The following is a 27,134-nucleotide window of genomic DNA, read 5'->3' as shown; positions in this document are numbered from 1 at the left end:
AGGGAGTGATTGAGAGAGCAGTGCGGAAGATTTGCTCAGGGCAAAGAGAGTCTTTTCTGTGGCTGCATCCTGACAAGAGGTCTCGGTGGCAGCCTGTGCGATCTGGTCGGACCGCAATGTCAACATCTCTTGCGGCTTGATTGATTCACAGACGTGATCTGATGAGATTCTCCACCCCCCCCCCCCAGACACCACACCAGTTCCTTCCTTCTCCACCACTTCACCATTCTTTTCGTTATTATTTCTGTGTTCTGAGACGCTTTATTGGAGACAGCCGGTGGCGCGGAATCCGAACGGGCCTTTATGAAGGGTCTTTATTGTTTCCACTTCTACTCCTTTATTTATTTATACAATGCGCCCGTCTGCGCGCAGGCAAGCACACGCGCGCTACCATGCTCCACAGGCACCAATCTCCACAAGGCACAACGCAGAAGGCAGAAGGGCAGCTAGTTCATAGAATGTGCAGTGCAGCAACAAGAGCACACAAATTATCAAATGATTCACTTCAATGTTGGTATATTCAGAAGTTCTTAGATTAAATAAGCATTGATCGTTCAACTCCAACTCTAGACAATAGCGTTTTTTGAGAGGATAATGAGACTACTATTTTCTAAATGGTCCTAGCAGATCTCAAGTTGGAAAGAATAACGTACTAAGATTATAAGAATATAAACAAGAATCATCACCGCAATGTAAGACAAAATAATTCAACAACTTATCAAGGCTCTCTATTTCTGTGGAGCATGAATATCTGCCACTGCTAGATTGAGACCCGCTATTCTAGCATCTATTATCCACCAGATTCAAAAGATCATGGAGGGTACAACTCTAATTTACACATCATAATTAATTGAATATAGATTTTAAACTTGAACAGCTTACAAACCATTTTCTGTAGGTAATCTGTTGAACTGGGCTCTACTAGGACATTTTTCGGTTGGAATATGATACAAATTGAATTTGAATTTGAAAATGTATACACATGAAGTCACGTGACCAAGAGTACTTGATATTTCCCATTCCAATTAAAAAAAGAGCATAGTCACATTAGCTAATTCAAAAAGGTCGATGATAAAATTCAATGCTGCTTTATCTGTGGTATCAGAGCAGCTCAAAATTTCTCCATGTGGTACATAGAACTAACAAAGAACATAGGTCACATGGTCACTCCTCTGGGGCAGATAACAGAAATGGCTGCAACAAAAATACATCGTTCAGCTCCAACACAGAGAAAAACGGGGTTTCAATGCCACAGGAGAAATATTTTGGAAGAAAAGGAAACGGCGCAATGAAAAGGTTGTGTCTTTTCAAATTTAGGTTTCTCGAGGGGATAGAAGGAAATAAAGATGAATTAAAACCAGGGTAGTGAGAGGGGGTGAGAAGAGAGTTGGATGTTTGATAGTTGCCGAGTGTTGGCCCACCTAGCCATTTACGACACACGGGATCCTGAAACTTTTAAAATTTAAGGGCTCCTAGGAGAGACTTTCTCGCAGCCCCATTCCCTCCCTCACATACTCTTATCCTCTTTCACTCTATTTAATCTTTCTTTCTCAGAGTCCTCTAGCTTCACTTTTCCCCCCCTCCACCAGTCATGACCCTTACCTATCTTCATTTGGTTGGTCGTGAATGTTGCCAGAAAGTTTCCCCCCCCCCCCGGCCAAGCCGCGGGTTGGAAATTATTTCACCTCTTGCCAGCGAAACGCTGTAGTTGACGGCTGAGATTTAGGAACTTGTTTCCATCGTAGCAAGACGAAACTATCTCCAATTTTATTTTCTCCATTCAGCACGTTCAAATCCTCTCCAACTATCAATTGAAACTGGGGTGTATGGGAAACAACAAGGCCAGCATATAAAATGCTATAAATGATGTATCTCACATGATACGGATTTTCAAAATAACAACACGTCCTGAGAAAGTAGTGAGTCAGTACAAGATCAGGGATGTTCATTCCTTCTTATTTTGCTATAAGATTGATAGAATAGCAGGGCATACCGTAACCCTTTAAATGAAAAATTTATGAAAAAGATGTATGTCAAAAATCACTTCACTGAGAATTTCTAGAATCATAAGTTAATGATTCATTGAATACTATGAATTTATATTATGTAAGGGAAACAGTTCAGAAAAAGACGTCTTTACTAAAGGTGTGTTTTCGTAACGGGCAGACGACAGAATTCACTTTAAATTAACATTGGTTCTTATGGGAGTGTTCACCCATCGGCAGAAAGTTGAGCAGAGAAAAAGAACTGTTCAAATCAGAGAAGAACTGTCGTTCATTTTGCCGTTCATTTTAAGGTCTATCAACACAATGCTATTTTGCTTCGACCGATCACTGCTCGTGAACCGTTTTGTCGAAAAAGAACTAATTTCGGGATTCTGTCGACGAGAACAGACAGCTTCGAATTACTTTTCTGCTCTGATCACGTGACACCGGCAGAATAATCTTTCTTTGGATCAGACGCCATGTTCTTTTTAACCTCAATCTTTGTTTGGATGGATTGTTTTGATATTATTTTGCTGTTGGTTGTCAGATTTCGGATTGCTACTATTATACTGTTAAATTAATTTGCAGTGGAAAGTTGAGGTATAAAATATATCTATTGGTTTCTTTATTCTTATAATTTTTACAAGAGAAATTGAAAATGGATTTAAAACAGAAAGGCGTGAAATTTCAAAGTTCAAAGTTTTGTACTTTCCAGACCTGCACAACGAATTACCTATTTGAAAAATAGAATATGGTTAAAAATTGCTGATGTAATAGAGGATTCAAGTAAGTACACTAGATCTACCGTACACAATTATTTGATATAAATTTTATAAGTAGCCTACTAGCATGTTTACAATTTTTATTCAGGTAGCCTACTGTAGTAGGCCTTTAATAACCTAGTCTCTAGGTCTAAATTGCTATCTTTTTCATTTTTGAAGAAGTTAGAAGTTGACAAAAGTTTATTTATTTATTTACAGTTTAATTTCTAGTATTTAATAATAATGTAGATCCTAGACTAGCTAGTTTGTGTATGGTAGAGAATTATCACAAAAAAGAGAGAAATCTAATCAACTGATTAGATTTAAACTCATTCAAGATTGATTGATTAGATTAACATTAAATAATCAGATTCAAAATATTATTCAACCAAGATAAAATTTAGCATTTCATGCTAACAATCTTTTACACTTTCATTGAGTTGGCCTAATCACAAAATACATTTTTTATAATGCAGCTTGTAGTTTTCACAAACAGATTTATTGAAAATAACATCATAATTTGACTTAGAATTATCTCATTACATTCTAAGTCCTAAACTTCCATTATCCTTGTTGCACCTCAAAATATTGTAAACCCATAGTTTATCAATATAATAACAAAACTAACCTGACTATTAGAACATTTACTTTGTCTTTGGTACCTATCTATGAATTAATCTTCTTTTAATTTATAATTTAAAATCACTTGGAAACAATATTAAATAGATTCTTATAGTAATAACTTGATCAGACTCAGTGTAATTGAATATTGAAAGACTGCCATTGAAAAAATTTTAAATAGGTACTATTTTTCTGGTTGACCATTGCTACCAAACTCATTTAAACTACAATAGTAATGTATTTGAAAAACTTATTCATGCTCTATCGATCGATATATTGCGTGATGCCAGGTATATCAATGTGAATAGTATAAATTAAAACAGGATACACACAACATAGATAGATTAAAAACACTGAAAAACTTACATTATAATCGGAAATTTTCGAGGAAATGTGTCCCCTTTCACAACCGAGCAGAGAGTGTAATGTAAGTTTTTCAGTGTTTTTAATCCATCTATGTCGTGTGTCTCCTGTTTTAATTTATATTTTAAAACTTTAAAGTGTTTTCTGTTATGTGCTACGAATGTAAGTATGAAAGATGTTGAAAGATATATGAAATATATGAAATATGTTGAAATATATATGAAATATGTTGAAAGATTATGTTTCTTTTTTCAGGTACCATTCACAAACAAAATATTGAAGAGAATGTGCTCAAAGGAAATGCATATGAATTCTTTTTTGTTGACGAGGATGGAACAATTCTTTGGAACCATAGTTAGAATAAGTTAGTTAGGTAAGATAAAATTCCACTCATTTTTTAAACTTTATATAGGTGATGTCATTTTATACTGTTTCCCATTTTTTTAAAAGTTTATCCACTTCAATGTTTTATCATCGATTTGATGGTAGATATTCAAATAGTAAGACTTAACTATGGTATGTGACTAAAATAATAGAAAAACTGACTGAATTTTGAAATCATTAATAGCTTACAGGAAATCTTAATTTTAAAACTACGTGAAACAACATGAGATCAAGATGAACAGTTGAGAAGAGTGCTTAAAAACAATGTATTCACTCATCATTCAGGGAATAGAGTTAATCATAATATTTGGGATTCCTTCCATGAAGAAATAATTTATGTAACATTATCTAATAATGTGATAACATTACATCAATAATTTGATGTTAAAATTGTTTTTAGAACACTCTTCTCAACTGTCCATCTTGATCTTGAGCGGATGTTGACTTTATAAATGACCATACATTAGAACTATGAATAGATGACTTCAAAAATTCACCCAGCAAGTGCTGGTAGAAAACACTGAATAATAGCTTTCAATGACAGTGATTCCACCTTTTAAAATTTATGATTAAATTCATGGATGAAATACCTTCATTGTTTTGAGAGAGATTTATTTATGTATTTACAGTTTGGTATTCATTTTCAAATCACTTAGTTCTACTTATAATGTTGTAGATAATCATCATTTCAGATTGAGCAATTAATTTATTGATTATTTCCATTTGTTTCATTAAATGTAGAACTAAAAATTACTTTATGCAGTATATTTTTGAAGAGTTAAGTAAACCAAACGGTCGAGAAGTAGGCCTACTGACCACAGAAATAAATTAATTGTTCATGGTATCCAAAAATATGTTGTTCACCAACAAGTTCTTTTGACCTTGGGGCACACTGATTAATCCCAATTCCTGTATTGAGATTTATTTATTCAATCAATCATCCAGAATTACACAACTTACAGATTGATGCTAATAATAATTCAACTGATTGTTGGTTTATTGGAATTTCTCATATAATATTACTTTGTCATTATTGGGGGGTTCCTTCCCAAGAAATATAATTAAAAACTACAGATTACAATCAATTTCAGAATTCACTTTGCAAAGTTTTTTTATAACGACCACATTAAAGAATAACCATATAATAAATTAAATAATGACCTAAATATAGGTCATTAAATAATGACCATACAATGAATAATAAATTATCTATAACTTTTTGATTTCAGGCCTAGTGGTGTACCAGCCAGAAGTAGAGGATGACAAAGAAAATCAACTATGAATAATATTCCATGGATATGATTCATGTATGATGTAGTAGCCTACAGAAGAAAGTGATGAACTAATCTAAGAAATATATTCATTTTTTCAGTACATCTTGATGTGTTTATTTCATGTTATTCATGCTAATATCTTCTTTGGGGGGGTGTAGGGGGGCGATCGCTCCTGCTAACGGCTTCAATTCAGGTAGTTTTGAAGAAACTGCAAGTAACATGAAGCTAATAAAATTAGTTTTGATGGTTTATACTTGAGGGATTTTCAAAACTATATTCAACCCAACAGCATCGAACTCTTATAAACAACTTTATTGGTTCTGTATGGCTTCTGTTTTTTTTTTTTTTTTGAAATAATAAAATTATGTAACATTTCTGACTGGCAAATGCTATAGGTAACTCATGTAGTTAAATAATAGACATGAATAGGATATAAAATAGGGTAGGCTATCACAATTATGTATTGCATTAAGAATTAAGTAATAGTACTTATGTACTGCATTGAAGGGGTAGCTATATATCCAAGGTTTTGATTAAAATTGATAAGCTTTTAAAACATTATAGTAAATAAGGAGTTTGAATGGCTACTCTAATTCTAATGAATATCTAATAAAGTATTCATTTTCATAGGGCAACTTTAATGTTTAGTTATGAAAAATAACTAGTAGGCTACCCTAATATATTCAAAATAAGCATGACCAGTTTCCAATTATGTCATTGTCAAGAGAGTCCTTATTGAACAAGTCGAAACTAATCATGTTTCATTTTGGAATATCACAAGGGTACTAGTTACCTTCTATAATTAATATATATTTATCCATTTCAAAATAGGCTATGTGTTATTTAAAGTACCATAACAGAACCTGTCTATTCTAGCAAGATATAGTTATCTCAACAACAATTATTAGGATTAGTTCGCCTGTTTGAATACACTTTGTACATGTCATATGTGTTACAGTAATCTATAATAATAATAATTTTTTAATATTCGTATAGCTTTTACTGGTGAGGAGTCCCTAATTGAACCTTGCCTAAGAAGGCATATTGATTTAGGCTGTCAATGGGCCTCACGATTCTTATTTAAGTATATCAGCCGGGACCGTACCTATCCAATGATCAAAAAGGGGACTGCTAAAATAAAATTGCCTAAAAAACGTTTACTATATTTATTTCTCTTGGTGTAATGTAACCCGTACATTCCAAAAATTCCAAAAGTGAAGTACTTATTTATTAATTTGAATTTTTTTTCGATAGAGCTTCAATAGGCCTTTGAAGTTGAATACGGTACTCATAGTAGGTAGGCCTACTTATACACGATGTGATTCAAAGAACATGCATTGACTCTGAAGGCAATTGATTCTAGTTGATAAAATAATTATAATAATAAATTATTAATAATGGAATGCTTCTAGTTAATAAAATAATATCTTATTAATAATGAAATACAATCAGTTACTTCAAATAATTTACCCTTACAAATTTCAAGCATAGGAAATGAAAAGTTAACTCTTTGATTGACATGCCTATAAAGCATAAAATTTAGCATAATTGAAGTAACTAATAATTGTGGAAAAGTTATCTGAGTTATAAAAAGCAAATAATTCACTTTATTGAATTAAATATCCAATAATCATTTTAGAATCACCTTTTGGACAACCCAAAAAGTTCATTACCCATAACACATGAAGCAAAATTCATGTCAAAGAACTAGTTCTTTGAGTGTTACTGTTTCTGCCCGCTTGGGTGCGCTGCAATAGATTCTGCTTCTGCCCGTTACGAAAACACAGCTTAAGCTAATAAACAATAGTTTGAATAGGCCGCCAAAGGCTCATGTCCTGTCAACTTGATGACGTCACGGATTGACTTAGATCAATTGGAAAATAATAATAATAGTATTGGTTAATTAAAAGGCAATTTATGAATTTAATAGGCTAGCAAAATAATTAATATTATGATCGTCACAACTAAAATGATAAATTCATAAAATAGTTGTATTCTCATTGGGTTGATAATTCAAAAGCCAACTGACTCTTTAACAAGAAAAAATAAAATTTTGTGGTGCACTGTCTTGTTCCAATTTTTTCCTGAATGGCTGTGATATAAACGTGAATTGATCTCAACTATTTTCAAATGTTTTATTTGTTTTTTCAATGTAAATTATAGTTGGAGCTAAAAAATTAGAAACGTAAATGATATAAAAAAGTAAAATCCAAGTTGAAGTTAGTTTGCTCAAATAATCTATCGTGAATGTAAATTTAGTATGCTATCCCAACACGTTTGAATTGAACTAAAAGCGAAAAATTAATTTCACTCTCAAACAAAAATTAGACGAAGGGCACGTAAGTAATAGATTTAGGGGCCACTAGTTTTTAAGTCAGGCAGTTAATATCTATAAAGAAGTCGTTCCTTGAAACTTAACTATACAAATTTTCTTGTGCCAACATGTTTGCGATGCATAATATTCCTATTGAATATTGTCTCAATCACTTTTGAGCAAATAATAAGCTGCATATCCGATACAAGTGTTCTGGTCTCTGTGAGAATTTCAAGCTGGTAGTATTATATATCATCTTGTAAGGTTAAGTTCTGGCTCGCCTACGGTACCCTAATACTTACCACCCAAGCTGGCTATTCGAGCAAATAAACGTCAAGGAGGCCCTGAGGTGAGTCAATTATAGAATTTCTATCAATTAATTAGAACCACCCTTACAATTATTACTATTATAAATATGAAATTTATATAATTTGAAAATAGTATAAGGTAATGTGAAGATGGAGAATAACAGAATATTTTCTGATTGATGTTCAAGATTCTATTGATACAGTTCATTATTGAATTGAAGTTGAAGAATTGCCATTGATGTTCTCGACTATCTAAGTAATCAATTAGTTGCAGCTAACCTTTGAAAACCTGCTGAATGATGAAGAATCGAAGGGAAATAACAAATGGACCAAGTGAACCATAATTCACCATTGGCAATTGAGCTATAATCGAAACGACTTTAGCCTACTTCTTATTAAATACTTCAGTAATTGAATATGATTGATTGATCGACAAAGTAAAATTTTACAACTTTGGAAAGAAGCCAACAATAATTGATAGGCATAAATGCATTTAAATGCTAGTCTAGCTCATTCAAAGGCAACAACAGGTGCAGCACAATATTTTCAGATATTTTTAATTGGCACCGTAATGGTCTGCTAATAAATTATCCGTGAACTATCAAAGATTGAATAACGTCACTGCGTTCATCGACCGAAAAAACACGGCGTTTCATCATTATAATCCAGCATTATAACCCTTGTCGCACGATTTATCATCACCTATGTGAGAGTCAATGCGAAAAAGTAGAATCTTGACTCGCTGTCAGAAACAGCTGTTTCTTTGACCCCGAATGACCTCAGCACAGCGATCACTTCTCCAAACGTTCCAAGACATTGCATACATAATGGATAAATAATATTAATCTAGACATTAATAGCTTGCTACATCAACCGAAAAACCCGAACAGATATGACATTAATCTAAATGAAACTCACGATCAGAGAGGCTCATTGTAAGCTTGCACGACACCAATTCAAAGACTGCAAATATCATCCGGGAATAATAAAGCATTCAGAAGCCGTATTAAAATGTGTACAGCCAATTACTGTATGCTTGTGAAATCGATAATCACCAGTCATTAATAAATCCAGAATTTAGTGAAGAGTGTCTGCTCCTAGAAACATCTAATTTGTTCTATATCACAGTCTTCAAAACAATATGCACTCCATCCAATGCACTGTAATAACATATTACTAATTGTAAGCTTATCCGAAAAAGCAACCTTGTATAAATAATACTACAATATTTTTAATTATTTATGAGGAAGAAAAGTGATCTTTATGCAGTCTCTTAATCTTACCAATAGGATTTTATTCCTACCCTAGCAATGAGGAGACATCATGAAGTTTTTTTTAGTAACAAAGGACACTACATATTAATCTTATACTGGATAAAAAATGTATTATAAACTTATGTGGATGTGAATGAATTGATTCGCGTTACTGTAATTAATACATATTACTAATTGTAAGCTTATCCGAAAAAGAACCTTGTATAAATAATACTAGAATATTTTTAATCATTTACGAGGAAGAAAAGTGATCTTTATGCAGTGTCTTAATCTTCCCAATAGGATTTTATTCCTACCCTAGCAATGAGGAGAAATCATGAAGTTTTTTTAGTAACAAAGGACACTACATATTAATCTTATACTGGATAAAAAATGTATTATAAACTTATGTGGATGTGAATGAATTGATTCGCGTTCATTTATAGTGCATACTATGATGAAATTATATTGGATGGTACCAGAATCACAATATTAGCACACTAGCTGCTATGTACTGTTCTTTCTTCAAATATGGAAAAAGTATTTACATCCATCATCTTGTAGTTTAGATGAATATAAATAACTGGATGAATGATCAATAATATAAGTTAAATAATAATGTGTTCTCAGATTTCTATAGAGCATCAAGATAATATCACACAATTGTATTTTGTAATAAATTGTTAGAATTTTTTCAATTATATTGAATATCCATATTGAAAGATTCAATAGATACATTACACACCCATTAGATTAAAGTTGAATGAATGAATCAATAACAAATACATTCACACCAATATTATTTCAGGAACATCGATTCCAACACGAAAAATGTGTCCAATCACTTGCCTATTCGGCTCATGATGAGGACAGAGATTTGCAATTATGATTATGATGCTGCTAATGAATATAGTTCGGCAAGTCCTCAACTTTGCTCGTATAACAATCCCATTATAAAGCTCGAAAGCCAGCTATTAATCATGTCTGACGTTGGAAAGAAGTCAAAACTTTCGTGAGCGGTTGAGAATTAAAGGGAAGTGAATATAAGGGCGGCGACATCACAAGAGATGCATTTTTGGTAGATTATAAGTTGGATGGGAATTGAAGATTTTGGAGAATGATGACAATTATTAAGAAACTTTTGCGATATAGGAAATCCCAATCTGTGGTGAGGGAAAGGGGGGGGTGGTGCTGGAGATGGCGTTCCAACCGGGAATTCATCCTATTATCGCTTAAAATATCACTCCAGACTTTCTAATTGCATTTCAAAATAAATTATAAATCGAGGAGGATAACGATAACTGAGATAAAAACGTGAAAGATCATTCAACCAGTGTATCTTCACGAAAAATCATAAGAATTCATAAAAATTTGTCGATGGTCGATCCAAATACTTTTTCTACGAACGGAACCAGCTGAACAAAACAATGGACGTTCTATGAAAGGATGTGACCAACGAATATTCGGAAAACAAATATTTTAAAATACAAAAAACTCAAAAATGAAGGGTTTGATATTCTGCCTCTTCGAATTATTTATTTATTTATACATTGTAGTTACAATATCATGATTGGGAAAGGAAGAACAGGCTCAAAGCCCAAAACTGTTTCTTTCCCAAATTTAAATAGAAATTGTCCAAGAAAAGGTTATGTTTATCACTATAAGTTTTGTCCAATTTTGAGTCCAAAAAATATAAACTATGATTAGGATACTAATGATTTAGGACTAATCACAAAATTCTCATCAATTTCATCAGAAGTTGAACAGCTCAGCAGGATGACAGTTTTTTTTAGGGTGATGCCCACAAAAGCTCTAGGCTTATGCGTGGGTGATGAGGCGGGAATAAAATATAAACTTCTAACTAGATGAGAAACGTGGAATTCGAAAGAATAAACCAACAAGTTTCACTTGAAATAGTACAAAGTGACTAATTTTTGTATCCGAGTATTCTGTATGATATTGAAAAGTTTAAAGTCCTTTTGATTTGAAGTTGAAAGGAAATCAAGTCCTTGGTAACTTCCTGAACTCCTTATTTTATAAAAATATACCAGTAACAACGAGGGATATTTCCTATTGAAAGAACAAGAATTACATGAGTATTATTCAACATCTCGTCTAGCCTTCAGCCGTTCATTTGAAGCAGAAGCAAGAATCCAAGTAGACAGGCGAATTGCTAATAAGATTTCAGTGATCAAAGTTAGAGTGTTGGTGTTGTGTGTGTGTGGATTATGTAAGCTGTCAATGTTATGGACTGGCGTTGGCCGGTGGCGCTCAACACCGGATTTCAGTCGCTCTCAATATTAATGGCTGATAAGTCCCGGCAAGCGCTTCGTCCCACCACCCACCCACCCCACAGTGCCCAAGGGATGTGCGGTCGGGCTAGACATCAACCCATCAAGGTAATATCACTCAAAGTGATAATGACCTGCCGAAGCTATGCCTACTCCGCCTGTCTCTGATCATCGTATTCGTCACTTCCTTCCTCAATCTATCTCTCTCACTCTCTCCGCCTTCACAATCACTCGTCGTCTCGTCTGACGCCCGCACCGCTTGTCCGCTCGGTCAAACCTCAATTGCTTGTGAAAGCATGCTACATCAAACGCAGCATCCAGCTCTACTAACATGCATACTAAGCATCCGTTCACTCCTGGTCTAGCATTCAAACAGAAAATTAAGCAGTTAGGCAAGTCTAGGTACATCGAGTCCTATTTGATTGTAAAATATAGGCTACCCAAGGTTTGAATGCAACCAAGTAAAATATTGATTTCCAACGACTTCTCGGTGTATATTGGAATACTGTTTACGGTGCTTACATTCAAAAAGCTGAAAATGCACAATAAATTATAATACTATTCATCATTCTCACTATCAACATTCACTATTCTCATTCCAGTGTTATGAAGCATAGAAAAATCTTTTAGCAGTCGAAGCATTCGAAGGCGGTAAATGTACTATGCTTATCTTTTAATTAATCATGATTTGATCAACAAACGTCTAGTAGATAAATCATGCATAGATGCACTCATGCTTTGTAATTTTAAGAAAAAAGAACCAGACTAAGAAGTGATCGTTTGTACTTGGGGCGAGTTTGTGATAGAAAAAACGCAGCAGGTCACTTGAGTGTGTTGTATCTGATGATTTCAGTGCTTGGTGATAGTGGGGAGGTGGTGGAGGGGCAAGGAGATGAGGAAGAGGCAAACGTTGTTCATGACGACGAACTGAAATCGGGAAGGAAACGCGTCTTGTTGAATAAGATGCTCAAGTGAGGGAGGAGAGATGTGGCTGTACGGGGAGGGGTAAGGGGGGTTTCTGTGAGTTGCGAGGAGGCAGCAAAAAGTTGCGCCTTGGGCCTTCTCCCGGGGGCGCGATAAATTATGATACACACAGTAGTGTACCGCCCCCACCCTGGCCTCCGTCCACCGAGCGCCGCCTCCGACTTGAAATTTACAACCACCGCCGACGCCGCCGCCAGGAAATTGTGAGACTGTGAGCTCTGCCTCTAATTATTTGCAATTTCAAGCCTTGTGATGCTCGCTCGGCCTCGGCCTCACCCCTATCTGCAGAGTAAGCCTATGTCACTCTTCCTCAGTGAGCAGCAACAGCAGCAGCAAAGTATGCCTGCGCTCAATCTCTTAACATGCGGCCCAATCTTCTGCTGCACAACTCGCTTAATGACTGCTATAATTCACATCGAGTGACAGAATGATTCTATAATTAGGCTGTGATATTGCTTGCTGCAGTAGATGCATTAGCGGATTAGCGTATCTCCACCCTCACTGAAGCTGCTACAAACGTGTGAAAACTGTTCAGCCGTACAATATAACTTCATAACATTTAGAGTGAGACTCAAGTCTGTAACTACAGTACTAGTGAGTTAATTGCTATTAGTGTCGAGCAATTTATCATCAATTTTCAACCCTTAGCGAATGGCTTGAAAAACACGGTAGTCAGCGCTTTGAAATTATGAACAGGATATTGTAACCATATATTCAATTGCAACAAGTTAAATCTGTTTTAAAAATGAAAATACGTAGATTGGATTCCATACTTATGAATCAATTAATAAATTTTTCAAGAAGAAAAATAAAAAATGTTATAGGGGACAATACTAAATTTAATTTATCTGAAGGGAATCGCAAATAATCTCCTTCAAGTACAATAACAATACCCTGATACAATTTTCGAATGTTAATTAATTTGAGAATTGTGATAAGCATGAAAAATGGTGAGTATGTCTGGATATAAAAAATTCGGAATAAGTTTCTGGACCAAATGATGGTCATAAATGAGAAAATGATACCGGTATTATTAGCAGAAGGATAAAATATGTATAAAAACCCAAACAAAAGATAACAATTGCTTCAAAAGGAATATGAGACAAAAGAGCGGAAAGGCCGGCCAATGATTAGAAATGCCTTCACTCTCACTGAACCCAACCCACTTGAAACAAAAAACAGAAGCAATCATGCGCCACACGAGTGCACGTGCACAGCGAATGGCGTGGCGACAAATTCACCTGTGTTAATCAAGCTAATAAACAATAAGTTTGTTTTATATTACAAAGGGTGACCGTTTCGGCCTGGCTGGCTGTTTGGTGAGTAAATTGACTGTTATTTGTACGTGTCTTGTAAAACTGAAAAGGCAATGACAAATGTACAGCTGCCAGAGGATCGAAATACACGGGGAAACACACGCGCGTTCAACCAGGCCGAGAGAGCGAGGAAGATATGAGAGTAAGTGAAGGAGAGAGAGAACGAAAGATATTTTGAATAATAGGAGGTGTTGGTTATTACAACAGACCGATGTGTGTAACAACGCCCTACCACCACCCACTCATCACATTTCACTAGTGTCTCCTGTGTGACGATCATGATTAAGGTTGTACTGCTGCAGGAGGGAAGCTCCAACAGCCAACTGGCCGTCTCAGATTAGGCAGGTCTTATTCCCAGAGCTCTTATCGATATGAGTTGCGAAAATTTGTTGGCCCCTGAGACTCAATCAACGCAAACCGAGCGCCACCAAAATGGCCACCAGCATCAGCTATGAACGCTATATTAAACTGCCACACATTCCACTTTTGCCGGCTCCTGGGAAATAATTTACACTGCTCACCAGATAGCATCAAAGATAACGAGTCAGTTGACAACTCCTTCCTCTTCTACTTCCACTGCAAAATATGGAGTGTCGAGCGCAGGGTCCCACAGGGCCCAATAATCAGCCCAGCTGAACACCATTACTGCTGCAATACGATACTATCTGAGAAACTATCCAATACAAATGGTGAGAGAGGGATTCTTCGCGTGGGTCGAAAATTTGACTAAATCTAATTCTCAGAAAACAGCATTTCTCACTTCAGTCTATCTAAATGAAACTATTGAAAAACTAGAAAAAAAATACTTTCGAAATGAAGTACTACAATAAAGGCAAACTTATTATTCTTTGACAACATATCTTTACAAGGTGTTTGTGATGCGTGTTTTTTCTTTCGAAACTTTACTGAATAATATTGAGACTTAATGAATGAATTAAAAATAAGAAATAAACTCATCGTTTGTACTACAATATTCAAAGTAATTTACTCACATGCAAGAAGCATACCAAAGATTATGATAAATTATTGATCAGTACCTGTAAACAGAAAAAATTCAGTGAATACCGTACTCGGCAAAATTGAAAAATAAAGATTTGAAATCATTTTTGTGTTAACAATCGAAACCCCCTTAACCCTTCACACATAAAAGTAAGTTTACAATTGATTCTAGTCTTTGTTATATCCTATTTTTATTATCAATAAATCCCTTTCATCAACAACACCGAAAATGAAGAATTTCATACTGGCTTGTTCATACATGTTTGTTCCTAAAATAGCAAATAACTGAGGTCCGAATCGCTGCGCTGCGGTGAGTAATCATCAGTGAAGCGCACAACGCCACAAAAGAATTAGAAACGACTTTTTCAACGCTGAAATGAAAATTTCATCGAGCATTCTTTCTGGTATTTTGCAGCAGTGGAATGATATCCACTTCCGTACGGAGCAGTGAATAATCAACAAACAGAACATGCCGCAGCCGCCGAATTCGTCCTATTACGGTTGTCATGGCAACGGCGGGCGGCGGCCACTGAGAGCCAAGCAGTTAATACTCATCTATCTTAACCCTCTGCTCTGCTCCAAGTCATTCGAGCAAGCACATTCAAGTACGCAACGCACAACTCAGCCTGCCGCTGCTTGCCGCTGGTGGCGAATTATTGTTGTCAGCAGCGGGTGAGGTGGCTTCTCTTCCCTTCGCAAACCCTTTCAAGGTTTTTTCGTTATAAATTTCTGTGAAATATTACTTTTTCACCATGCACGGCGGCTGAAATCGACTGATAGAATAATATCGCTTTCACCTGAGCCAGAGATTGTGGAATAAATAACGACGGTAATTTTGGTGGCATTGTTAAGGCCTTCAATCTCACTCTTTTTGCAACAGCGCTTCCCCACACAGGCGGACCATTAATGACTATCGTTGCCACGTTGCGCACTCTACTGCAATCTCGTTTCAAACTTTATCAATTTAAAACGAATTCAGTCAACGTTCTTGTTGGAGAAAGTTAAATTTGATGGACATAGAGACACTATAAAATAATATTATTGAGAATACTGTACATTTATCTAATAAAATCAAATTTAATATTCTCTCAATAACCAATTATCAATAATTATTATTGGAATTAAATTTTTGAGATTAATCCAAAATAATCCACTGCCAACCCACAAGTTAGTTTTCTTCTAATGTTGGGAGTTACAGAAATGGCTTTGCAAATAATTTTTATATCCTCATGTTCAAATTTGTTTATATTATTATTTATCGAGTGATTCTTCAAACAGAAGTATTTTTTATTGAGGACAAAATTCAACTCCTCTTGATTTATAGATTTGTCAAAGTAATAAAGAAATATTTTCTACAATCTTATTTGTTGTATATAGTTTAATTTGCTATCAAAATGAGAAATTAATAAAATAATGGTATCATTCAACACTCAAGTGAATATAAAAGTTTTAGGTCGCTTGAAAGAAGCGACTGGTATTCAAGTATTTTTAATTACTGTATATTCTATAAACTGGTATCGTTTCTCATGCCGTAGTGTTAGATAGGAAACGAGAGATATTAAATGCAAAAAACAAAAAAACAAAACTACATGATATACTAATGTGGAACGTAACGTAAGTACTCCAAGAGACTAACAATAACAATCTCTCAATTACACGTATCAAATTGGTTTTAGAGGTTGATTTCTAGACAGACAAGAATCTCAATCACTCTGGCTCAGGCAAACTGACTTGAGACGTTGACCACAAGAGCACGAATCGAGTGTTGATGACGTTGTCGGAAGAAACCACATGAATGGTAAGTGAGAATAGATGGCATGGCAACGGAGAACATCAAATTGACGAGAGAGACTGTGAGACAGAAAAAGAAAAGAGTTAGAATTGGAGAGGTCCAAGCGAGGGAGCGAGAGCGAGTAATGCTGTACAATCTCAATCACTACCGCGACAAATCGTATTCATCTGGAACGCGTCATCTTTTTTCAACGTATCACGCTCTCTCACTCTTCCAACTCTTTCCTTTCAAAATCCCCCATTGTTAATATTTCTTTTGTTCCTTTGTCGAGGTCCGTCACGGCGTGCACTGCTCAGACGCGGGTCGTTGTTTTGTGCACTGCGGTCGCCTCTCGTTCCATTGTAATAACTTATAAATATAGTTGTAAAGAGGTGGTCGACGATAGAGCAAGTGTTCAGTGGCAGCAACATGAAATAAATTCGCAAACAAGTCGCACCTTGCGAAGTATAGACTCTTTACAGCGTACAACTACCGACTAAACCGCAGAAAGCTGTACAAAGACATTGGAAAACGCTCTTACCATTCAAAGTAATTGCCTTTATTACTTCATACGTTATTGCTCACTGTTATTTTACAAGCAGTCAGATATTATCATGCAGATAAACTTGTTATATGGTCTAATGCAAATATGCACTAGAATCTACCTAATGTTTGATGTCTCTCGAGTTATATGTCACAACAGAACTTCAATAACTGGTATTTCGAATGTTATCCTCATTCAGTTCCAGGTTCTCAGAGACAAATGAAGAACATTTATTGTCAAACATAATTTATCAAGTTCATCCGGAAGTTTTGAATTCTCAAAGTTCTTTTAATTATTCCAAGCAAAAGAATGGTTTTAAAACTTGTATTCCAATTTTCATTGTTGGATCCGACATCGGACCGGGAATGGTTGTTGGATATTGAACGAGTTGGATCAACTAGGGGTCCGACATCCAACTGGACTTTGTTTTCCATTGACTATACTGAAGAATTGTTGGTTAACCAGTCGGAGCATGAGTGATAAAGTATCCGACAATTTTTTCTCTCCCTATCATTTTGAAGATGTACTTATTGTATGAATCAATCAATAAAGTAGTTCAACATTGTAAGACGACTAGTCGGATAGTGAATATGCCTGAAAATAGCCTGAAAGATGAAAGTGGAAATGAAGATGAAAATGGAAAGTGAAAATGGCCTGCTTTAAGCTACTGGATGCAGAATAAGATATTCAAACATATCAAAAATTGATAGTTTTACATCCGCAGATCAATAAGGAAATCTTCATTGAGATTTTATTATTAAAGGTACTCCCCTATTATCACTGGTCATCACAATGAATTGATATTCGTATTATTCCACGAAGCATAACATCTAAAATTGACCACATAGGCTAGAAGTCAAAAAATATTCTAACGACGTCCTTACTAGGCGGAAGGTAATGGGCTCTGTTTAATGAGGTGGTGCGGTCAATCGACATTACTTCTCAGCAATAATCAGTCTCACTTCTTGACCACAGAATAGTGAATGCCCTTGTTATTGACGTGGGATTTCAGATTTTTAATCGTTTTTTTAAAATCACGATTGAAGGATATGAAACAACAATATGACTAGTGTAAAGACGTGTGCTTCCTGGGGGTTATCTCTTATGATAGAGTCCCACGTTGTGAAGCCATTGTGTGAAATGGTAAACCTTTGCCCCACTTGTTGGGTGATATTATGTAAAATGGTAATTTTAGTATATATAAGAGCAGTTGCTAAAGTCCCTAATTTTCGAATAAATTCGCAAATAGTTAAGGCCGTCCGGCTCACAAAATTGCTGGGTTCAAACCGCAGCTCTAGCTCAGTGGTAGATACATGAATTTTCCAAATGTAATTAATCACCACAAGGTTCAATGACTGGTGATCAATAATTCTTACCGCTGCTTCTGTGAAGTTCTTGAAGAATACCAATAAGGAAATCGAAAAGACAGTTGATGACTGATTACCAGTAACCATGTATCCAACCGAGAATAATGAAGACCAACTATAGTTTTTTCTAGTTGATTTTTAAAACGCTCACCATGAATACAGGTATCCACCAACTTATCCTTCCGAAATTCCTTAGAACTTACAACGCCAGTTCTGGAAGCTCTCTGGATCCTTATATGATATAACAGGAATCTTATTAATATAATTATTAATATGTTCTTTCTGGCGAACTAATATGACTATCATCAAAGGATGATAAGTACTGAATGCTCTTAATAAGATCAATATTAATTGATTCACTAATTTTATATGCTGCAGAATATTTTTTTTCTTGGTACTGAGACAGCCCAAACTGTATATCACGAGATGAGTTAGGATAAAATAAACTTCTATGATTTTGTATGCTGACATAAAACACAAAATATATTCCCATAAAACAATATATATATATATATATATATATATATATATATATATATAAAATATTCTATATCTATAATTTTCTTTAAATAAATTCTTTTATAATATTTGAATAATTATCACAAGGTTTACTAGCAATCACAATAGTGAGCTTTAAAGACTATAAATATATTATATTTAATACTGATGCGTGGACTTGGTTCAATTCAGAATTCTACAATTTAAAACCTGTTCGGTCTATAGATTTGATATGACATACTTTGATCAATTAGCAAAAATAATAATTATCAAATTAATATTCAAAACATAAGATCTCAGGGTTTTATATGAGTTCGTGCCGTGCATGGAAGTAAGCTTCCTACATATATCAAATAAATTCATAAAACGTCCTTATAAACTATATGATAGCACTCAACACGTTGCAAAATTTCCTTGATTCGAATTCATTTATATAGCGCTTTGATTAATTCCCCAACTCTAATAAAAAAGAGGCCTTTCCAAAACGAGCTCGTTTGAACAAACACTCACAGTTCTTGGAGGTCTTGCAGAATAAATTAATTATTTCCAATAATTAATTGTGCAGGTCCTTTTCGTCTCGGCTGGGCTCGCGCGTGGTCCAGATTTCTTATAGATTTCTTTCCGTATTAAAGATATATTTATGGGAATTGATTACAATTAAGAACTCTTCAACAACACTGAATTCACAGATAATTAAACATTAATTACAAATAGTTCACATTTAAAAGAGGGATAGGCTTGATAATTTTAAAATTTAAAGGAAGAAAGAACCCTAAACTCCATGTGCATCCTCTCAGAACGAGATCACAAGCCAGAAGAAAGTGGTTTTCAGAAAAATTTTATCTCTTCCTTGAACGATTTGTAAGCTTCTTTCTGATTGGCTTTTAATTTAGCAAACTCAATACAATTGGCTGCTTCAGAATCAGGGCTTCTTCAACTTTATAATAAAAAAAATAAATAAAAATATTTATATAAATATATGGAGTGATTGTCTTAAACTATTCTGATAAATAAGTCGCGATATACGATGTTAATATGTAATATATATTTAGTTTTTTTTATACGAGTTTTGTATACCCTTGATTTTCGTGCTTTTTTTAGATTGTAATAAATTTTTATACAGCAATAATAGTTGTCCCTATTTATTTACATAAATCTTCCTCAGTATATATAATACACCTTTTGTGAGTAAACTTTATAATTCAACTTGTACTGGTTGATCGAACAATCAGCTGATTCGTTAGGTATTGATTCAAATAACTATCGATTTATTCTAGATCGATTGATTCATTTTAAAAGTGTAAACTAATAATTCTAACCTCAATGTACATGCAAACTTTTATTTTTTATGATCTGCCAATAATAAATAAGCCGCTTTATAATTTGTAATTCTGCCAATGGATCCTCACAGTTGTTGAATCACAATTATGCATGTTTTTTCTTATCATTTTAGATAATACGATTACCCTTTTATCACTAACAACATTCGATTTTACTTGAGTGGTTCTTTGACTAGGTTATCTTTCTTTTCCATTTTATAATTCTATTAAAGTTCAATAGTTCATTTCAAAATATTTTGTTGTGCTCAAATACCACGTGACACTAGACACAATACTATTCCCTTATATACTTGAAAGAGTGTCTTAATCTCTAAGAGAAACATCAAATTCAACAATAGGGTTCATTTTTATATTGGGCTGGCCACTAACGATAGGACATGCATGATGAACATGTATTAGCCTAGTCACGAATTTAATAGAACTGTATCGAAAGTAAGTTTCATTAAGAATTTTCAGTGAGTTATAACCTATGAAGAAAAATTATGTTATTAAAATATAGTAAATGATGGTAACTAATCAAGAAGAGCTAAATCTTTACTATATATCAAGTATTAAATGCAATATTTCTGAGGAAATAGAGTCCTGAATTCGAATAGGATTTCAATAGCATCAACACGATATAATCATCAAGATATTATGAGACTCTGTTTATAAAACAATTATAATTTATAACATAATCAAATGTAATTAATAAGATCCAATACCTACCTAGTGTTCGGATTTATAGGTGACCGACATTAAAAAGGAGTTAGTTGATCGACTACTCTCCACAAATAAATTCAAAATATCCTACTTACCCTATAGTCCTGCTTACCCTAATCTGAGGAATGATATTTCGTACAGGTGACCGTATCATTGTGTATTGTCATATTCATCACCGATCACCCACTCATATGCATCAACAATAATATCACAACTGCAATAGATAGATTCAACTGCAATAGTTGACTGTGAGTTCAGATCGAACCTGGAGGAAAATGATGAGTTTATTTACAAGTTAAGAAGTAACGGAAATTTTCTGATCAATCGAGCAAGATGTGCGATATGGCTTATCGTGACTGATGATGGAAGGATCAATCAGAGAGGATCGCCAGATAGGACGATTGAGAGTGGCAGAAGGAAGAGAGAGAGAGAGAGAGAGAGTGTGTGAGTGATGATAAGGAAAATTTCTTGTGCGAATAGTCGGGAACGAGGTTGTGTGTGAGTAGTAGGAGAGAACAGCACAAGCGTAAATACGTGTGCTCATTTACTGGGCCATTGAAGGGTGGGGATGGGGGTTGGGGTTAGTAGGAGCTTATCGCAGAGTGGTTATGAGCTGTAGAGGCTGATAGCATCGCCGGGAGAAGAGCCGCCGCGGTCGGCCGATCGGGATTCAGTGATGATGCGGATAGGAGGTGAGTTAGAGGAGTTATCGGCCCTCTGAGCCCCAAAACCCGAACCCCAGCATCCCCATCAACCCCTTAGCAGCGTCGCTTTGGTCTAATCAATAGTCCGCCTGCCGTCCAAACACATTAACCTTCTTACATCTTGGAAACGCTGTCGCCTCACACACCCCCTTTGAACCGACCCCCTCCCTCCACCCAAAACAATACAACCAAGTGAGAACCCATCTGACCCACAACAGCTGACTGAGGAACAGCCACACAAAACAATCAGCTTGATCAAAACATCTTCTATTCCATGAAACGCCTGATTCTAGTTTCTTGTCACATTCACGAATCTACACGGTCAAACAATTTTAGACTATTTTCAAGATTTGACAGCAAATTTAACATACTTTTTCAAAGATTGGTGAATTTTAGGGTTGAGTTTGAAAGTCTAGTTCAGGTTTGTAAGCAAATAGCTAATATTAGTTGAGATGAGTTTGTTTGAAAAGTTAAGGTTTCTATAGTCGGGTTTCAAAGGTAAGTGTTAGATTAGGTAAGGTATTTCCTCATTTATTCCTATAATCAATATAATGGGAAACAAGAAACCTCATTTTCTTCTAAATTAGGCCTATGATAAAATTCTAAAGAAATTGTCACAATAACTGTAAAATTTTATTGTTCAAATAATTATATTGAGGAATTATACCATGTTCCAGTACTAAATTATTTTTCCACTGTAGATTAGTTTTCTAGACAAGAGAGCCAGAAGGATTCACAAGACCTCTTAGACCCGGTTGTACATAAGCCGATTAAATTTTAATCGTGATTAATTTCACGAGAACCAATCAGAGAAGTCTTATTTGGAAAGAAGGCTCTTCTGATTGGTTCCCGTGAATTAATCACGATAGAAAATTGACCGGATTTTGAGCTACTGGCACTTAATATTGATGCTCATAAACAATACTTGCTCCTGTTCATGGTAATAGTTGGATTCTATTCACATGTTTGATACATTTTGAATCTCAATAACAAATTCATAGAACATCTTTAAACAAAATAATAAACAGTTGGATTCAAGATGCTGGAAACTGAACATTATTATTAAATTAAATAAGCCTTTTAGACAAGACAATCAAAAATCCACTTTTTAAAAATTCATAACTGTATTCATGAATTCAATTGTTGAATGAAAAAGACTAAGAAATTGTCAAAAAACCACTGATTTATTGATAATTAGAAAGACCGGTTTCGGTTATTATTAAACTAAAACTCAAGTTTTAGTTTATCAGAGATTGACAATGGTGTAATAACCGAAACCGGTCTTTCTAATTATCAATAAATCAGTGGTTTTTTGACAATTTCTTAGTCTTTTTCATTCAATATGAATAATTACCACAATATCAACTTCTCAACTACACAAAGAGTGAAAATTCAATTGTACAATGTACTTGTCATAGGAACCTATGCATTCAGAAAGGACGGACCCTGGAACGAATTGCATATATTTATTACAATTAGACAACTTTTAATCTCATCCTATCAGGAAAACAGGAATGAATGTCCATAGGTTAAAGGCAATGACAGAACTATGGCAAACGCAGGAGAATGGAAGGAGAATGTGCGGACAGGACAAACTCTAAAAACGGCGCTAGTACTGCAACCCTCAACTCACAATTCACAATAGAAACATATTTATGCATTCAGAAAGGACTGACCCTGGAACGCGCATTGCATGTATTTATTACAATAGACAACTTTTTATCTTTTCTGCTTAATGTCTTCCCAATGTAGCCAAAATAAATTTTCTATGGTCCTAATATTCATCATTATATTATTCCTATTCTATAATTATTTGTTATTCGTATACCTAATCGAAGCTTATCAAGAGATTATTTTACTGAGTGGCCCAATTTCATATTTAATTGATCTACGATCCCAACTACATTGTAAATACGTGATTGTTGCAAAAGCAGGATTATATTCCTGATTAAAAAGGAGATGGATTTATAAGCCTATTCGTAGTTACTGTTTCAGTCCATGAAGTCTAAAAGCTATTGAAAAAAAATACTGATGCGATTGAATGTTTTATTGAGGATAATAATGGTGATTTTTTGCCTGATATCATTGCTAAATCAAACACACTCGTTGCAGTGGATGTGTTCAGAATGGCACCCGCACCAGTAATGGAATTATGAAAGCCTTTTTAGCAGAGTATAAAGTTAGAACGGCTAAGTGTTCACCTTCAAAGCTATGATGTGAGCCATTAATTGCTTTCCACAGTGTGAAGGTTTTATGCAGCAGTAAAAGTGGGTGGCAGAAACAAACGTGCAGCACGCTGTCAGTTTTTATCAATAGAAAAACAAAAGTGAGATATCTCGTTGAAGAATTTTCTCATTGTAGCTGAATTCCTCTCATCCTTCCAATAGATATTACTTTATGACGAAGGGTTGACTAATAGGTATGAAGAATAACCTATCGGTGTTTAGAGTGGAGTTATCACAAGGACTAGATATTTTTTTCAGTTTACATTACATTTTTATACGGTAAGTATACTTTTTTTTTCATAGATAATCGATTGAACTTCAAGATATTCCTGTCGTATTCTCAACATCTGAACACAGTAGGCCTACGTGTTTTGATAAGATAAAATACGGACCACATGAAATGAGGAGGGATGGTGAATTTCACAGGATATAATTTTTCTCTCTAAATTTTAAATGGTTTGTTTTATTTCGATTTGCAATTTTATGATAACTGATTTGTTGAAGAAATTAATAAAGACATAATCATTATGTAGGTCTAGGTAGGTGGTCTAATCTGGGAGTGATCTCAGTATAGTAGGCATATAGTGGATGTCACGAATAAAAGTGAGTCAAATCTGTATTGATTTGTTTGTTGGGCAAACAACAAACAAATTTGATTTATTGATTTGTTTTGATCTGTATTGATTTGTTTGTTGAGTGCTTGTTACACTCATCATCTCCTGGAGAAAGCGTAAAAAATCGGCCAGTATCGCAGTTCATCCATTGTAGTGGATTTTAGTAGCAACTCTTCACTTTTTCTTGTCGGTTTTAGAATGGCGACATTAGCACCACACACACACACAAGTGGCAGTGCTGGATAGAAGAATTACGGTATCAAGGATGCGATATTAGAATAATTGGATAGAATGACATTTTTATTTGATGACGTGGCGAAGTATGGACAGAAATGTCCACTCCAACATCCAATCATGAAGTTAAAGAAGCAGAGCAGTAGGAAGAGGGAGGTAAAATAAGGAGAAGGGGCAAGACGACCATTAGAATAGTGGGAGGATAGAAGAACAGATGACCCTACAGCACTCCTATGAATGGTGGGAGGGAACAGAACAGAATTGATTATGGAGAGAAAGTAAATGAACAGTTGGAACGTAGAGGAAAAGGAGGTAAACACAGGATTAGGAGAGGAATACAAAGAGGAAATGTAGGAGGAAAATGAAAAAAGAGGGTGATGTATAGAGATGATAAGAACAATATGAACACGAGAAAAGAAAATGAGAGTTTGTAGGAAAACTATGTAGAAATGAAAAATGAAATATATGTTTAAATGACGAATTATGTGAGGTGGAAAACAAAATCGAGAATAAGACAAAAGGAGGAAGGAGGATATGGAATATGGGATTTAAAAGAATATGATACACAAGAGTTAGAAAAGAAATGAAGAAGATTTATTGTAGTAATAGAATGTAGAAGTAATAGTGTAGTAATAGTATAGTAATAAAGGGACGAGGAGGTGAAGCAGAAGGAGCACAAGAAAAATATGAGAAGTGGGAGGAGTAGGAGGAGGAGGATGTGGTGGAGGAGAAAAATAAAAAAGAGGTGAAGAAGTGAGAGAAATAGCATTCGATAGAGAAGAGCAATTGTTGGAGAAGAAAAAAGTGATAGGAAGAGAAAATGAGAAGAGACACGGGCCTGGGCCTGGGCATGGTATTAACACCGTCTGAGCCAAATGCCAGCCAATACATATGGCTGAAAATGCCAATGAGCTGAGAATACAATGGGCGTCAAGTTACGCATGTGCCATCATTAAACTGCATCACGGCGAAAAAGGTCACGTGTAATGGGCATATGCCTCGTCGCCTGCACTATCATACAGGCCTACTGCTACTGCAATCACTGCCACTGCGTCTCATATTGCCAGCAATTTATCAACTATAGAGTGGCATATTATGCTGCTGCCCTCAACTATTGTGGCACGGATCAAAAAAGCATTCTGTCGAAATTGCAACATTTAACATTTGCAATATGAGTACGTATCCGATCATAAATTTTTATATTTTAAGTTAGGATTCCATGATAAGCATTCACAATAATTGATGGGTGACCTCGGGGAGAGATTATGCGTTGAATGCAGCAGAAATACAACTCAGTACTGAGCAAATTCCTATTTTTGTCCTATTTGATAAACTCATCTGTACTTCATGGAATCCTTCATGTGCCTATTCCGTGATATAAAATTTGAGATATTAATTTTATTAATTACTGATTTAAACAACTTTCAGAAAGATCACAGGTTTAAGCTCAAAACGGTTCCAATGCTAATTTATACAACAGCCAAATATTTCTAGGTTATAAAAAATTGAATAACATTTTTGTGATATAAAATTGAAGTTTTTAATTGGTGATAAAAGAAGTTTTTATTTTCGTGTATAAATTATTAATATTCATGTTTAGCGAAAAAGAAATATATCAGCAAATCCATTGTCACACCACCTCAGAATCGGAATAGCAGCTTTAGCAAAATTCAGTTATTTCCAGTAGCAACGGAGCTAACAATGTAAGCCAATGTACATTACATCAATTCAAGACGATGAAATACCCAATAAAAATAATCACAACATAGTTATATATGATTGGAATAAACTGAATGAAAAATCATACATACCATACAGTATATTCCAATTGAATAGAGGAATGTAGGGGAAAATTCATCACTACAAACTGCATATCTTCTTCAATTGTGACAATGAAAGAATACAGTATCCTTAGAATGAACGAGTCATCTGTATTTAATTGAATCTTTCCAATCATTTTTGTGAAGAACTCAGTTGATAAGTATAGATAGTAGGCTGTTTTGTTAAACGTTGAACCAAGTTTTCAATGTGCAATGGAATGGCCTTGGAACAGAGTGAAGCTATGAATAATGCACGAGTTTTTCAAATACATTGGATGATTTGGAGTGGCGTCATCTCTACAATGAGCAGATGGCTCTGTTGGCAATTAGTCTGTCGGAATACTAAATAGTGTGTCGCAATTATCATTGAGAAAGGCATGCGCGTAATTCCTTACAATAAGCAACTCAAATTATTATCTTTTAAATGAGAATCAAAAATATCAAATGATTCATGAACAGGAT

General features: G+C 34.8%; 1 protein-coding gene across 47 annotated transcripts in view; it reads right to left on the bottom strand.

Annotated features, from left to right (window-relative positions):
* The window catches only part of LOC111044278 (muscleblind-like protein 1), a 586,938-nt gene that overhangs the window by 203,278 nt on the left and 356,526 nt on the right, over positions 1-27,134 (bottom strand). The window contains exon 4 of one of the 47 annotated variants that reach the window (XM_039424208.1): positions 14,847-14,891. The exons of the other annotated variants lie outside the window; for them this stretch is intronic. The gene's annotated coding sequence lies outside the window, so the exon portion shown is untranslated. The remainder of the gene's footprint in view (positions 1-14,846; positions 14,892-27,134) is intronic. 47 annotated transcript variants of the gene reach the window in all.

Source organism: Nilaparvata lugens, chromosome 3 (genome assembly GCF_014356525.2).
Source record: "Nilaparvata lugens isolate BPH chromosome 3, ASM1435652v1, whole genome shotgun sequence".
In the NCBI taxonomy this organism is placed as follows: domain Eukaryota; kingdom Metazoa; phylum Arthropoda; class Insecta; order Hemiptera; family Delphacidae; genus Nilaparvata; species Nilaparvata lugens.
Note: the sequence above shows the minus strand (reverse complement) of the source record. Positions and strands in the feature narration are given on the sequence as shown.